Genomic DNA, 13,672 nt, shown 5'->3' with positions numbered 1-13,672 from the left:
AAATGAAACAGCAACCATAAAAAACCACAACAGACACACCCCCCCACCCCCACCCCCACCCGAGTTTGGTCAGCGATGGACAGCAATCTATTTTCGGCTTATTCCTGCTAAGTGCTTTCTAGAAGTGAGAACGAGACATCGTGTTCAAAGCATTAAACATGAAACCCATAAAGCATTTCTGCCAGTCTTCCTCTCCCTCCCCCCTTGGATTGGTGGTTGTGAACTTGCTTGCAGCTAGGCTCATAAATCACGGCAACCCTGTGGTATCAAGATACACAGCCGTGGGATTTATTCCCGGTGACAACACACGCGCGCACACGGGTGTACAAATGCCTTGGGAGCACTGGTTACAATTCACCAGTTTCTCACTGGCAATATTGCACTGCTTCTCTCTCATCAATCATGACTTCACCTACTTTTTGAGACCTATGAAAACCTAAAGTTTTAAAGCAATGTCCCACCAAGATGGCCGCTTATCAAAAGATGGGCAGATTCCCAAAGCCAAGGAATCACTCAGGGAGATGAGTTTATAAAGAACCTGATATGGCAGAGGAAGGCTGTGAATACAGCCAGGGGCTGAAGACTCAAGTAGCTAGGCTTTGACCAGAAAGCCAGACAAATCCACTTCCCACCTTTGAAGGCAGCTGCACTCTGACAAGTGCTTGAAGGACCACAGCCCAGATCTTTCTATGGTCCATCTTTGAAATGTTCCCCTGTATTCTCATTGCTGGTAGGGAGTTCCAGCTTGGGAAGTCATATCACCCTGTGGTCTGGTGAATTTTCCTCAATGGGTTTTGACATAATGGGACACCTTTTCTGAAGCCTCCAGTAACAGCTCCTGACATGGGGGGCTTCGAGCTGGAAGAGATCTAGATTAAGACAGATTGCCTAGTCTGACTCCCTCATTTTTCACATTAACTGGGAACTGAGGTGTAGTGGCCTGTTTAAGTCACTTTGCTGGCAAGGGGCAGAACTGGCATCAGAGAAATTCAGCCTCAGGGCTGCTATGGGCATTTCAAAGAGCTCTGAGCTTTCTGGTCTTATTTCAGATTCCTGTCTTCAAAGTTGAAAGGGCTTAAGGAACCAGTGCTCAGGGCTTGGGGAAATGCAGAGGGAATCCCACTGAGGGGTTACGTGTTGGAAGTGGGAGAATAGAAGGCCAGCTCTGCTGTGTGGGGCTCCTCGGCTCCCGGGGACCCTGGATTTGTAACCTCACCGAGCTGTGATGTGGGGAAGCCTGGCTGTGTCCATTTCCTCGAATTCTTTCTGCTTTGCAGTGGGAACTGTTCTAGTCTTGTAGAAGTTGTGTGCTATTGTGGGCTCACACAGGCTTGTAAGAGCGGATTATTAAACGTTCAAGGATTTTTGTGAGCCAGCTGTTAAACATACCTGTTATTAAACATTAGATTATATGAACATATAATTAAACAGGTATATTCTTATCAGTTATTAATTATTTTTTCCATATTACTATTATCTATGTCACGGGTTATTTACATTAATATCCTGTCTGCTATAATTTCTATATAATGGTAATGGTGCGCCCATATACCTCGTCCCAATTCTGTTCAATGACATCATGTCATCAGCTTAAAACTGTCCATTCTAGGAGTATTTACACCATGGAAATGGGGAAATGTTACCAATCAGGGATTTTTTTTTCCTCTCTAAAAGTCAGTTATTAAAAATTTATCAGCGGGGCACCTGGATGGTTGAGTTAGTAAAGTGTCCAACTCTTGATTTTTACCTCAGGTCATGATCTCACGGTTTGTAAATTCGAGCCCCTGTTGGGCTCTGTGCTGACACTGCATAGCCTGCTGAGGATTCTCTCTTTCTCCCTCTCTCTTTCAAAATAAATAAATAAGGGGCGCCTGGGTGGCTCAGTAGGTTGAGTGTCCGGCTTCAGCTCAGATCATGATCTCACGGTTCGTGGGTTCGAGCCCCATGTTGGGTTCTGTGCTGACAGCTAGTTCAGAGCCTGGAGCCTGTCTTCAGATTCTGTATCCCTCCCCGCCCCACCACCCCCCGACCCTCCCCTGCTTGTGCTGTCTCTTTCTGTCTCTGAAAAATAAAAAAAAACAAAACAAAAAAACTCCATAAAAAAAACTTAAAAAAAAACTTTTCAGAACTCTTTGTCATTATTTATTTTCTTTTTAGTGTAGAAAAGAGCATTTGAAGAGGGCTCCTTGCCTACTCACTCATGGGGTCAGTCACAGAAGGTATGAAGAATATATATAAGAAAGGCTGTCTTTCTTGTTAAAAATTATAAAAAGACATCTTACTTAAATACACACACACAAATGAGTATTCATATTTACATGCACAGTTTAAAGAATAGTAATAAAATGACAGTCCATAGGCTCACCACTCAGCTCATTACCAGAACTCTGGAAGTTTCCAAATACAAGTATGGTTGATTTTCAAGGGTATTTTCCTTCAAGTATTGCCTTTCTACACATAGAGAAAACGAAATATTTCTTAAAGAAAAAACATAGTCACCTGAGAGTTCATTCACTGTTGACTAACAGCCTGGAAATCTGTGGCCAGCCAGAGCCATGTTTTCATTTTGAAACCGAAACTGGCATAAGATTAATTTTAACTTTCCTACAAATCAGAAATGCCTAAGTTACTTTAATTTAACATGGTCATTTGTAGTAATATTTGTTACTGCTCGGGGAAGTACATATTCCTTAAGTAAATTTTCAAGACTCCATTATAAATCTTTTAAATCCTTTGACCACAACGTTCATTCAGTCTGACATGTTAAATGTGGAAACATGAATATAACACCACAGGGGGAAAATGTCAAACTGCTGGTCCAGGGAGACCAGTTTCAACCACAAACTCAGGAAATTTACAGATTTCACTGGAACCTGGGCAGAAACCCCACTGCTACCTACTCTATGGCCAAACACCTGAGCCTAAGTGTCCTGCTGGGGGAAAAAACCACATGGCTTTCTCCCCGGCTCTGGAGAACCCAGGGATGGAAGTGACCACTCGAAACTGGAGCCTCTATCGGAAAACCTTGAAAAGAATCCAAACTATGAGATGCATGGTGTGGTGTGGCTGTTATTATAAGACTCTGGAGAGGGCGTGTGGTCCAGAGGCCTGAGCTGTGCGTCAGGAGGCTTGTTCTGGGGCAAAGAAGCAGGTGGCCTCCGGAAGTCCCAATGCTCTGTGTTCTGGACTTGGTTTGCCTACTTGCTAAAATTGAAGCGCTCTGGTTTTATGAATGTATGTACTATATCACCCCTAAGTTCCTTCCCAGCTCCAACAGTCCGTGATTTTAGCAACAGCACTGTGCAGTGTTTTCCAAATGTTTTTACGGCAGCCCGATACAAGACATATCTCATACTGGGGGCCTGTGCACATACGTATAATTAGGTCTGCGATCAGCAATTCTGAAATATGCAAAGCTCTGAGAAGTGGGAAATTTGTTTTTACAAGTTTGGCACCAAAATTCATTGGGAGACAAACCCTGAACTAACTGCTTAAAAGCTACTTACACTATTTATGGTATTTAGTATGAATAGTCATATACATCACTGTACAAATATTAATGTATTTGATTATAAGGTCTGCCCCAGACCCTTCAGGGAGTGTTATGTAATATGCAGTATTTGTACCATATTACCTTTCTGAAATTAGATGAATTACAAAACATATCTGGACACAAAGAATTTTTATGTCACTTGTCTGAAACAAAAATGTCACAAAACAATCCTTACGAGGTATAATATACCCTGATGTTTTTCTATTCCTTTTTTTTTTCCCCCCAAGTAGGCTTCACACCTAGTGCAGAGCCCAACTCGGGGCTTGAACTCATTCATGACTCTGAAATCGAGACCTGGGCTGAGATCGGGAAAGAGTTGGACACTCAACCGACTGAGCCACCCAGGGGCACCCCTGACAGTTTTCTATTCTATTTCATTTTAACAAAATATCCTGGTCATGACCATCACACTGATTTCTTGACCTACAAACGGGTCATGGCCTGAATTTGAAAATATTAGTGTGGCAGTTAAGAGGGTGGTGGGCTTTGGAGGTGGACCATTTAGATTCTAATCTCTCCCCTATGCTCTCCAGCTGTGTGACCTTGGGCAGGTTACCTCTCTGTGCTCCAAGTTCTCTCATCTATAAACAGTGACAGGTAATAACGGCCTGCCTTACAGTGTTGCTGTGAAGATTAAGTGAGTTAATAAACCTAAAGCACTTGGAACGGGGACTGACCCTTGACCTTGCTAAATTTCAAGTTCCTGGTGCATAATGGATATGAACGAGATTTGTTCTGGAAATTCTAATTCATATATCTTTCCTGTCTGACACTGAGGTGAGCAACTGGTCACTTCTGAGCTGAATTACTGAATAAAAGGATAAGCACTTCCATCAATTCTGCTGATTCAGAAACCAAAGAGCCATGCTTATGGACTGCGCACATGTTTGTCACACTACTGTTGCAATCACAGGTATATTTGAGAAGACAGTTACAGTAGCTAGAATCAAACAGAAAGTTCTTCTCCTGAGGGACAACATGCTGGGGGAAGGGAGCTATCTGTAAACCTATATACTTCCTCTTTACTTTTCTGCCTTGTTTTCTTGACAAGAAATGACCTGCAGAAATCCTTTCTAGCAGGGAGAGCAACAGGAAACCATCTACAGAGCTGCCAGAAAGACATCTCTTTTTTAAAAATTCTATTAAAAAACATTTTTATATCTTATTTTATATTTGAGAGACAGACAGACAGAGAGTGAATCCAAAGCAGGCTCCAGGCTGTCAGCACAGAGCCCAATGTGGGGCTCAAGCTCACGAGCAGAAGTCGGACACCCAACCAACTGAGCCACCCAGGTGCCTCTCTCTTTTTTTTTTTTTTTAATTTATTTATTTTGAGAAAGAGAGGGAGAGAGACTCCCAAGCAGGCTCTGCACTGACAGCATGGAACCCAATGAGAGGCTTGACTTCATGAACTGAGAGATCATAACCTGAACTGAAACGAAGAGTCAGACCCTTAACTGAGTGAGCCACCCAGGTGCCCCAGAAAGACATTTTTCTATGGAGTCGGAGCCTGCCCTCGCTTCGGGAGATTTACAAAGTTATGCTGGTCCACAACCATACCCTCTGTACAAAGCATCACATCCAGCTACTTCACTGGAAGTCCAAAGCTTTCTTCTGCTTTTTTCAGTGGCTTCTTGGGCATTGCCATTTTCCAGTGAAAACAAATTTCTGAAACCTAGAAAGTCTTTGAAGAAAGCTGCTGGGAGCTGGCGATAGACCATGAGATTCCAAGCACTCCCAAATCTGGGAACTGATGGCTCCAGACAATGGGATTTCTGACCTGATGAGGACACAATTGATCTTTCCAGTGGAGAGTCCAACTTGTACATTACTGATTTTTCTCTTCTCTGATTACTGCTACATGCAATCCAGGACACAAATTAACAGAGAGCCAGTAAAGAAGTCAAACAACCCACCGGACATTCGAATAGGGTCTGTGGGAAATGACCATGGGAATACTGGGTACATTTCAGCACACGATTATGTGTGGCCCACGTGTCAGAACATCTGGCTGCCGGTCTAGGTCTCAAAGTAACAATGGCTTTCAGAATATGCATCTGCTAATAAATTCATGAGGCAGGTCTTCACGTTTTAGCAGCAACTTAAAGCCGCAGTGCAGGTGAAGGAGTACTTGTTTGAAACAGCTGGGCAGTGAAACATAACCTTGAAGCAACAAGTGGAGTAATCCCTTGTCCAGGCCCCTTTATAAACAGAGGGGTCTTTCCAGGTGAGAACTTAATAAATAAATGTTGTTCTTTTCAGGAGACAAAAGTAGACAAAATTTAGACCCCCAAGTAATGCTAATTTCAGAAAGTTTCTAATGTTTCAAATAAGCATGCGCTTCACTTCTCCTCCCAGAGCTACTTTTGACTTTGCCATCTGAAGCTGATGGGGTGGATTGTGATGCTTCATTAACATTTTTGCAATGTCACCAGAATCCTGAGCCTTTTTTAACATGCTGCTATTAAAAATGTAATGCTAACTAAGGAAACTAAAAGCACCAGGAAAAAACCCATGCCGTCCAATCAGATCAGTTTAGAGTGGAACTTGCAAGGGTTTTCTCGTGTGTGATTTTCATCTGATATTCACACGGGTGTGGGTGTAATCTGTGAAGTGCACAGCCAATGAGTCAGATTTTGTTCTTGGGGACCAAACCAAGCTGACAGATTTATTGCATTAAGTAAGACTTTTCTATTTTTCCTTTTAGTTTATATCTGACACATACAGGATATAATTCCTGGACTTTGAGGAGCTCTGGTCTAATCTGCATAAAATAAATTGATATTGAAGGCAAGCAAATTTCCTATCAGATCATGTAGCTCATTTTAAACTTTCACTTTGTTTTTGGAGACAGTGCGAGGAAAAGAGAGAGGGGAGTAAGGAAAAAATAAAAGAGATGATGAAAAACAATCTACTCTTGGGACAGCTGGCTGGCGCAGTGGGAAGGACATGGGGCTCTTGATCTCGGCATCTTGAGTTTGAGGCCCTTGTTGGGTGTAGAGATTACTAACTCAAAAACAAACATATTTAAAAAAGTCTATTCTCCTGACAATCATTTTATTATTATTTTTTAAAGGCAGCTACAGTTAATTTACTTTTCTGTGTCACCTAGCCCAGATCCTGTAAACCTTTAAAAAATATTGAATAACTCACATTGGTTTGCCAACTTTTACAGTAATGATGGTAGATGGTAGATAAGGCACACCATCATTGGCCTCTTGTTGAAAGGAAAATATCATTTTAACATAAAGTAGGGGAAGGACATAATCTTCAAGTAAAATCATCCTTTCTTGAGAAAGATATTTTTTTAATGTTTATTTAATTGTGAGACAGACAGAACATAAGCAGGGGACGGTCAGAGAGAGACAGAGAGGGAGACACAGAATCCGAAGCAGGCTCCAGGCTCTGAGCTGTCAGCACAGAGCGGGGCTTGAATTCATGAACACGAGATCATGACCTGAGCTGAAGCTGGACACTTAACTAACTGAGCCACCCAGATGCCTCTAGAAAGACTGTTTTTTTATTCTGAGATCATGATAACAATAAAACACAGAAAAAGATATGCCTAAAAACTTTTGAGTCAGAGAATATATAATACTAAATTTAATTTTATCATTAGCTTATAATTACATCACCTGTACATTGTACTGTTTATACTATTTATAATTATTCTCTGGATAGAAGTTATTAATAATATCCAACTTTATTTTCTATCACTGCCATTGCTAAAAACTCCACCTCAAGGAATGTGGATGAAATGAAACTCTTACATTTGGGAGGAATCATAAGCAGTATGCTAAGCACAATGAAAGAAGCCAAAGGGAAGAGACCCAAACCCAGTAGTTACTCCAAGAGCTGGGAGAAAGGCGAACCGATGGGTGTCCTCATTTGGCAGGGCACACAGAGGGACCGTGGGGTACGGGAGGCCCCCTGCTCCCTGGGCCAGCTCACCCTTCGCATTTGAAGACCATATACCAGTGGACACATCTTCATGAACAGCCTCATTCAAAGACTAGCAGCAGTTCTGCGAATAGTACTTCAGAATTTCTTTTCCTTTTTTTTAGCTAATAATCTCTTTTGGAATTTTAGCACTCAAATGAAATTCATGTACTGAGGGAGAATAACAGTACTACTGCACAAACCCCATTCCTGCACACCGTTACTTTGTACATTCCCAATAAATATTGGGTATGTTCTCACAAGGAAGGAGTAATAAAGTCCATCTATCTTAATGAAAGCTCTACTTCTGGTTCCAGCAACCACTATTTTAAGCCACAGGTCAGCATAAATTATCAGTGAAGCAATTAATTTTGATTTACTTTAGCCTGAAGAGAGTAAGCCATGGTCTTTTTCATCGTCAACGCCAAGAATAAAAACCACTTCGGAAAACGACATCCACAAATCTTTGGTTTGGAGGCCAACTGGAATATCCATCTCTGGGCAGCCTATCTCTGTCATCCCTTCTCTCTCTCTTCCACCTTCATCGAATTGGGAATAACTATGGCTGTTTCTTACACATGGTTTTACATTTTATGAGCTTTGGGGGCACAAAACTACAAACAGCTTTGGAGGTTTTGTTTGTTTTGTGTTGTTTTGTTTTGCCTCTTCTAGTAGTAAATTAAATGAGTTGAGGTTTCCATGTAAATTGCTAATGAGAGGATACATAATTCTCTCCATAAGCAGGGAGAAGTTTCAAAACTCAAGAAAAAAAAACTTGATTTAGGGTCTCTGGATTTATAGTTCCAGTATCACTAACGGTTGTGAACACAGCCTAGTGGTTGAAAGTCTAGGGTCTGGAGCCAAACTCCTAATCTGATTTACTGGGTATTCGAATGGGAGCAAAGTATTTACAGTCTCTAGTTTTGGGATCCTACTTTGGACAACAGAGTAACCCTAACACCTACCCCATGGGAATTACTGTCAAGATCTCATTAGATACATGCATGGAAAGTAATACTCAACATATATCAGGAGGCTACTCAAGAGTCTTGGTATGCCCCTGGGTGTTGGCCCTAAGCACTTGTCCCTCACCCAGGTATGATGAGAAATTGTTTCCAAATGTAACACTTCTTTAACTGGATAATCCCTCCTAAGAGGACATTTTGCAAGGGAAGGGGGAGCTATGTAGTCCACAGATGGGCTTAGATAGACACGTTAAGTCTGGGATCAAAAGTCTCCATTTCTAGAGAGAAGTACTTCTCTGTTGCTGCCATGACCTTCCCCTTGGGTGAGCTCTTCTAAGCAGGTGACAGTCAACAGTCAACATTGGCTGACAACAAAGGACTCCAGCACCAGAGGATGGTGGATTGAGAAAGGGGAGATATGAGAGGACTCCCAAGGTCAGAGGGGATCTCAAATGAGCAGGATTTGCTTATGCCTGGGATAGCATGTAACATGCCTCTGGTGCCATTTATAACCAATTCTGCCCACGAGAGGCATCGCTAATTGATCAGAGCCCTCTTCCTTGTGCTGCTTTGCATCGCCTTAGAAACTTCATCACCGGGCTTGACGTGGCTGCGATCCCGATGAAGGTAATGCGTAAAATGATGGTTTGTGCCGTCTCTGATTCTACATTTCCCTCTATATACACTAATCCCCTACATACATTAACTAATATCCCAGCCTAGGCATATCCTAATTCATTTGGATCATACTGTCTCCATTCTCAGGGAATCAGGGAGCAAAGATGGCAAGCAACAAGCATATCTAAGAGTGGAGTGCCTGGTTGGCTCAGTTGGAAAAGCATGTGACTCTTGATCTTAGGGTCGTAAGTTTGAGCCCCACACTGGGTATAGAGATGACTTCAATAAATAAAGCCTAAAAAAAAGTACCTGAGAGAGAAAGCTATGTCCAAGACAAGAGCTGTCTGCAAAGTAAGGCACGCATGTTTAGCACACATTCGGATAACTGCATATTTTCATGAATACAATTATAAGGCCCACTGCTGACTGAAATGTATTTTTGCATATATGTGACTCACTTACATACAGAGTAGCAGTCGGTAGATTAGCATTGTTTGGAAACAGGGAGGAGTCACCAGTAATTTTTCATCTATGGGGATGCCATCATATGGTGTCACATGGTGTGCCACCTTGACTATCATACTGGGATTTCTAGTATCCCTTAAACGGTGTGCATGTGTGTTTGTGTGTGGAGAATGATACAGCACTGCTATTCAATATTGCTTTGAGATGAATTTGTATTTTACAAGATCCCCTAGGCACCTTTCCTCCACAAGTTCCACCCCAAATGGGGAATTTACAGGTTATTTGGGGGAAAAAATTCATGTGTGTTTGTGTGTGTGTTTAAACTTTCAAGAATGTCACTGTATTTAACTGCTAATGAAGTGTTTCTTGGAGGGGGGCCCCCCAACCCCTCTGCTGATTTACAATGAAAGGCCTTCATTTGCATGCCAAAAGCACGCACTAATCCTTAGCACTGGCCGGTTCCCAGAAATACATGTGCCCCCACAATCCTGTTTATCCTGCTGGTTTATTTCCCAAACCTTTTCTTACAAAGAGTACAGGCCCTCATTCTGAGCAGGCCAACCTGATTATCCCAAATCCCTAATTAGTGTAATTAAAGCTTTAATGGATTGCAGCCAGGATATAAACCATGCAACCCCCTTTTTTAAACTTGTTGAGTGTGTGCAAGACTGGTCCATGCCAGAGGGCTTCCCACTGAGGCACTGAAGGCCCTGGACACCCCTGGACCCAACACCCAGGCCCTTCCTGATGCCAGGGAGCGGTGTCACCAGGTTCACACCTGGAAACCAAGCTGCTCTCCCACGGTTGTGTCTACTGAAGCAATGGGCATTTTCATTCAGGAGACACCTCTCAACCCTCCTACAGACACTGGCCTCCTGAGGATTTTCCTCCTGTCCACATGCCCTGGAAAACAAAGCTGATCAAAATAATTCTGAGCAACCTAGGAGAATCTTGTTAGATCCTGTGGACCACTCCTGTATGAACTCTTCTTCACAGAATCTTCACAGAATCATGGGTATTTGGTTCATAAACCAAGTATGTATATATATTAAGGTGTTCCTAAAATGTGTAAACCGACTCATCCTTAAAATGGCTCTCATGAGTGTCCCTGTTACCTAAGCTCCAGATGGATGTTTGGAAATTAATACTAGAGAGGGGAAGGGAGAGAAGGATCTATGATGCAAAATAAAGGGCTTTTCATTGTATACTATGTTAGATGTCCTGTGACAGCATCTAGTTATTCTTGAATCCTCATGACAAAGCTATCAGGGGTGATCAGTCCTCTTTTCCCTCCTTCCTTCCTTCTATCTTTCCTTCCTTCCTCCCTCCCTCCCTCCCTAAGTAATCTCTGTGCCCAATGTGGAGCTTGAACTCACAACACCAAGACCAAGACTCACATGCTCTAATGACTGAGCCAGACAGACACCCATATCTGTCCCAATTTACAGATGATAAAGTTGAGCCTCAGAGACATTTGATAGTTTGCCCCAGGACCCACAGCTAATAAAATGGCTATAGGACAGATAACAAACAAAAATGCTAAAGACATATGATGTCCAATCCAACAGCCATCAGCCGAATGGGGCTACTGAACACTTGAAATGTGGTTAGTGAAACTGAGCAACTGTTATTTCCAATTTTATTGAATCTTGATGAATTTCAATGTAAATAGCCAATGTGCCTAGTGGTCGCCATATTGCATAACACTGAAAGAGAACCTTCCCATCATCACGGACAGTTCTACAGTGTTGCTATAGCGGATTGAGGTCAGTTCTGGATACGCCAGATAGGAAATGGTGGTGGGACACCCAAGGGATGTAAGCAGATCGCTCAGCAATCGAGATCAGGAGTCGTCTACTCGGAGACGATGTAGGGAGCAGAGGGCCCAGGGTCAAGAAGAGAATATGGAGGGAAATGCCCAATATTTTAGACAGTAGGAGGAACAGGAGCTCCCAGAGCTACTGAGGAACAGAATTCTTACACCTTTTTCGGGCTTGATGCTTAATTTCTCTTCTTACCTTTTTAGATGGGGGACAGATGTAGTAAGGTTGAAGACCTGCATTTTTTAAATGAAAAGATACATTTGTTTATTCATTCTATTATTTTGCGCAAAAATGTTCTCTCTCTGAAAGGCATGGTATGTATACCTTCCAGCTCAGAACAGGGAACACGATGTGCGGTAAAACATGAGCACAGGGCACTGCCTCACGTGGCTTTGACGCAATGTGCAGGAAGCGGTTCAGATTCAGTTTCAAAATGAACACAAACCTCCTTAAATTAGGAGATCCCCAAAACTTGCTGAAATAAAAACTCTGACGCAGGTCCCTGCTGTGAAGGGTACTTTATGACAATTTTTGCTAAACTCCCCTCTTTCAATTGCCTGGGGGACTCTTGATGAAGTTATCTGATCCTGTATTTCTTGCTGTGTAACCAAAGCCGCTCAGAGAAAATGCCTAATCCTTTTCCTTATTGGGAGCGAAGAGACGGCTCATGAAGCCTTCATGGTAAGGAATTTTAGTTTGGTGAAACTGTTTTCCCTCGGAGAGGATAAGAAAAACGTTGGGCCCGTTTACTGCTTACTCCTCATCCTACAGAATAGTAGAGTCTGGAACTCCCACTGACTTCAAAAGGGAATCTCTCACCCACCCAGTGAATGGAGGTGGGTGATGCAGAGAGGGAGGGAGGAGGGTAGTGAGAAAGGCATTAGCCAGGAGCAAGGTGATAAACGAGCCTGCTCACTTTTAGGATAGAGTTAAAACAAAAGCCTTGAAATGTGGAGTTCTGAAAAGCCCATTAAAATATCTCCAACTTTTTTCCTATATAATTTACAACAGGGCTTTAGTGACAACTCGCAGTGCAAGTGGCCCTAAAATGCACAATGCAGAATTTGGAGAGAGGAATTCTGGGAGCTAAAATGCATAAAGTGTGCAAGCAGAGGGCCAGCACTGCCTATTAATATGGGGAAAAGACTGGAGGCTGCCAAGATGGAGCTCCCCGTCTCCCCTCCTCACTCCTGATGGTGGCAGACAGTATTTGCGATCATGGTGCTGAATTTACATACAGCCGGCTTTCATCCCATTTGTGCAATTAACCACACTTTCTCTGTGTTGGCATTGCTCCCTGGGAGAACATGAGGGATTTGCAGGGAGACGTTATATCTTTCAGGATACCTGGGAGCCGTTTAGTGGGTAATTCACCGAATGGAACCCCCGTGCCTTTGAAAGAGTTAATTCACCTCCTGAGGGTCCTGGAGAATGTGCTTCATCAGGTCTAATGGGACCAAAGGGAGGTCATTACAGAATAGTCTGTATGACTTTTTTTTTTAAGTAACCAAATTGGCTTTTTCTGATCTTTTTTGTGTTACATTTTCCACCACAACAATGCAGTGCATTATTAAGGTAAAAAAAAAAAATAAAAAAAAAAAGAAGAAGAAGAAGAAAGAAAAACCCAAAAACTAGAAGGAGGCCGTACTGTTGATAGGTAGGATGGGCGAGAAGGGTTTTTTGGTTTTGTTTTGTTTTAAATGCTTATTTATTTTTGAGAGACCAAGCATTAGCAGGGGAGGGTCAGAGAGAGAGGGAGACACAGAATCCGAAGCAGACTCCAGGCTCTGAGCTGTCAGCACACAGCCAGACATGAGGCTCAAACTCACAAACTATGAGATCATGACCTGAGTCGAAGCCGGACACTCAACCGACTGAGCCACCCAGGTGCCCCAAGGTGTTTTTTCCTAAGGACAGGCAGAGTAGAGAGTGAAGGTAGAGACTTCCCTTGTGAAGAGAGCTGGGGTGGGGGCAGGCCTGGGCAACCCGCGGTCCGTCCCCCCCCCCCTTCCCCCACACTGCAGATACTGCAGGGGTGGGGTTGGTGAGCACGCTTACTGTACTAAGGATGGAAACAGGCTTTCAGGCTGGGTCAGAGCTCAGTTCAAATCCCTCTTTCCCCTCCGTTTCTTGCCTGAATGAAATTTCCAGAAGAAGGAATCCCAGCCCACCTGTGGGAAGCCGTCCAGATGCCTGTTCCTCTTACATGCAAGCAAAGAGCTACTCTGGCCCCTTTCTTTCTGACCTAGCTGCTTTCAGTAGAACCGCAGTTTCGTTTCTCTCATTCACTCTTAGTGAGGTTGTTACTC

General features: G+C 42.9%; 1 protein-coding gene across 1 annotated transcript in view; it reads right to left on the bottom strand.

The window, feature by feature from the left end:
- Positions 1–13,672, bottom strand: part of JAZF1 (JAZF zinc finger 1) — a 331,623-nt gene that overhangs the window by 55,404 nt on the left and 262,547 nt on the right. The gene's annotated exons all lie outside the window — the stretch shown is intronic.

Source organism: Suricata suricatta, chromosome 2 (assembly GCF_006229205.1).
Source record: "Suricata suricatta isolate VVHF042 chromosome 2, meerkat_22Aug2017_6uvM2_HiC, whole genome shotgun sequence".
Lineage (NCBI taxonomy): Eukaryota > Metazoa > Chordata > Mammalia > Carnivora > Herpestidae > Suricata > Suricata suricatta.
The sequence above is the reverse complement of the archived record's forward strand: the minus strand, read 5'-3'. Positions and strand labels throughout refer to the sequence as shown.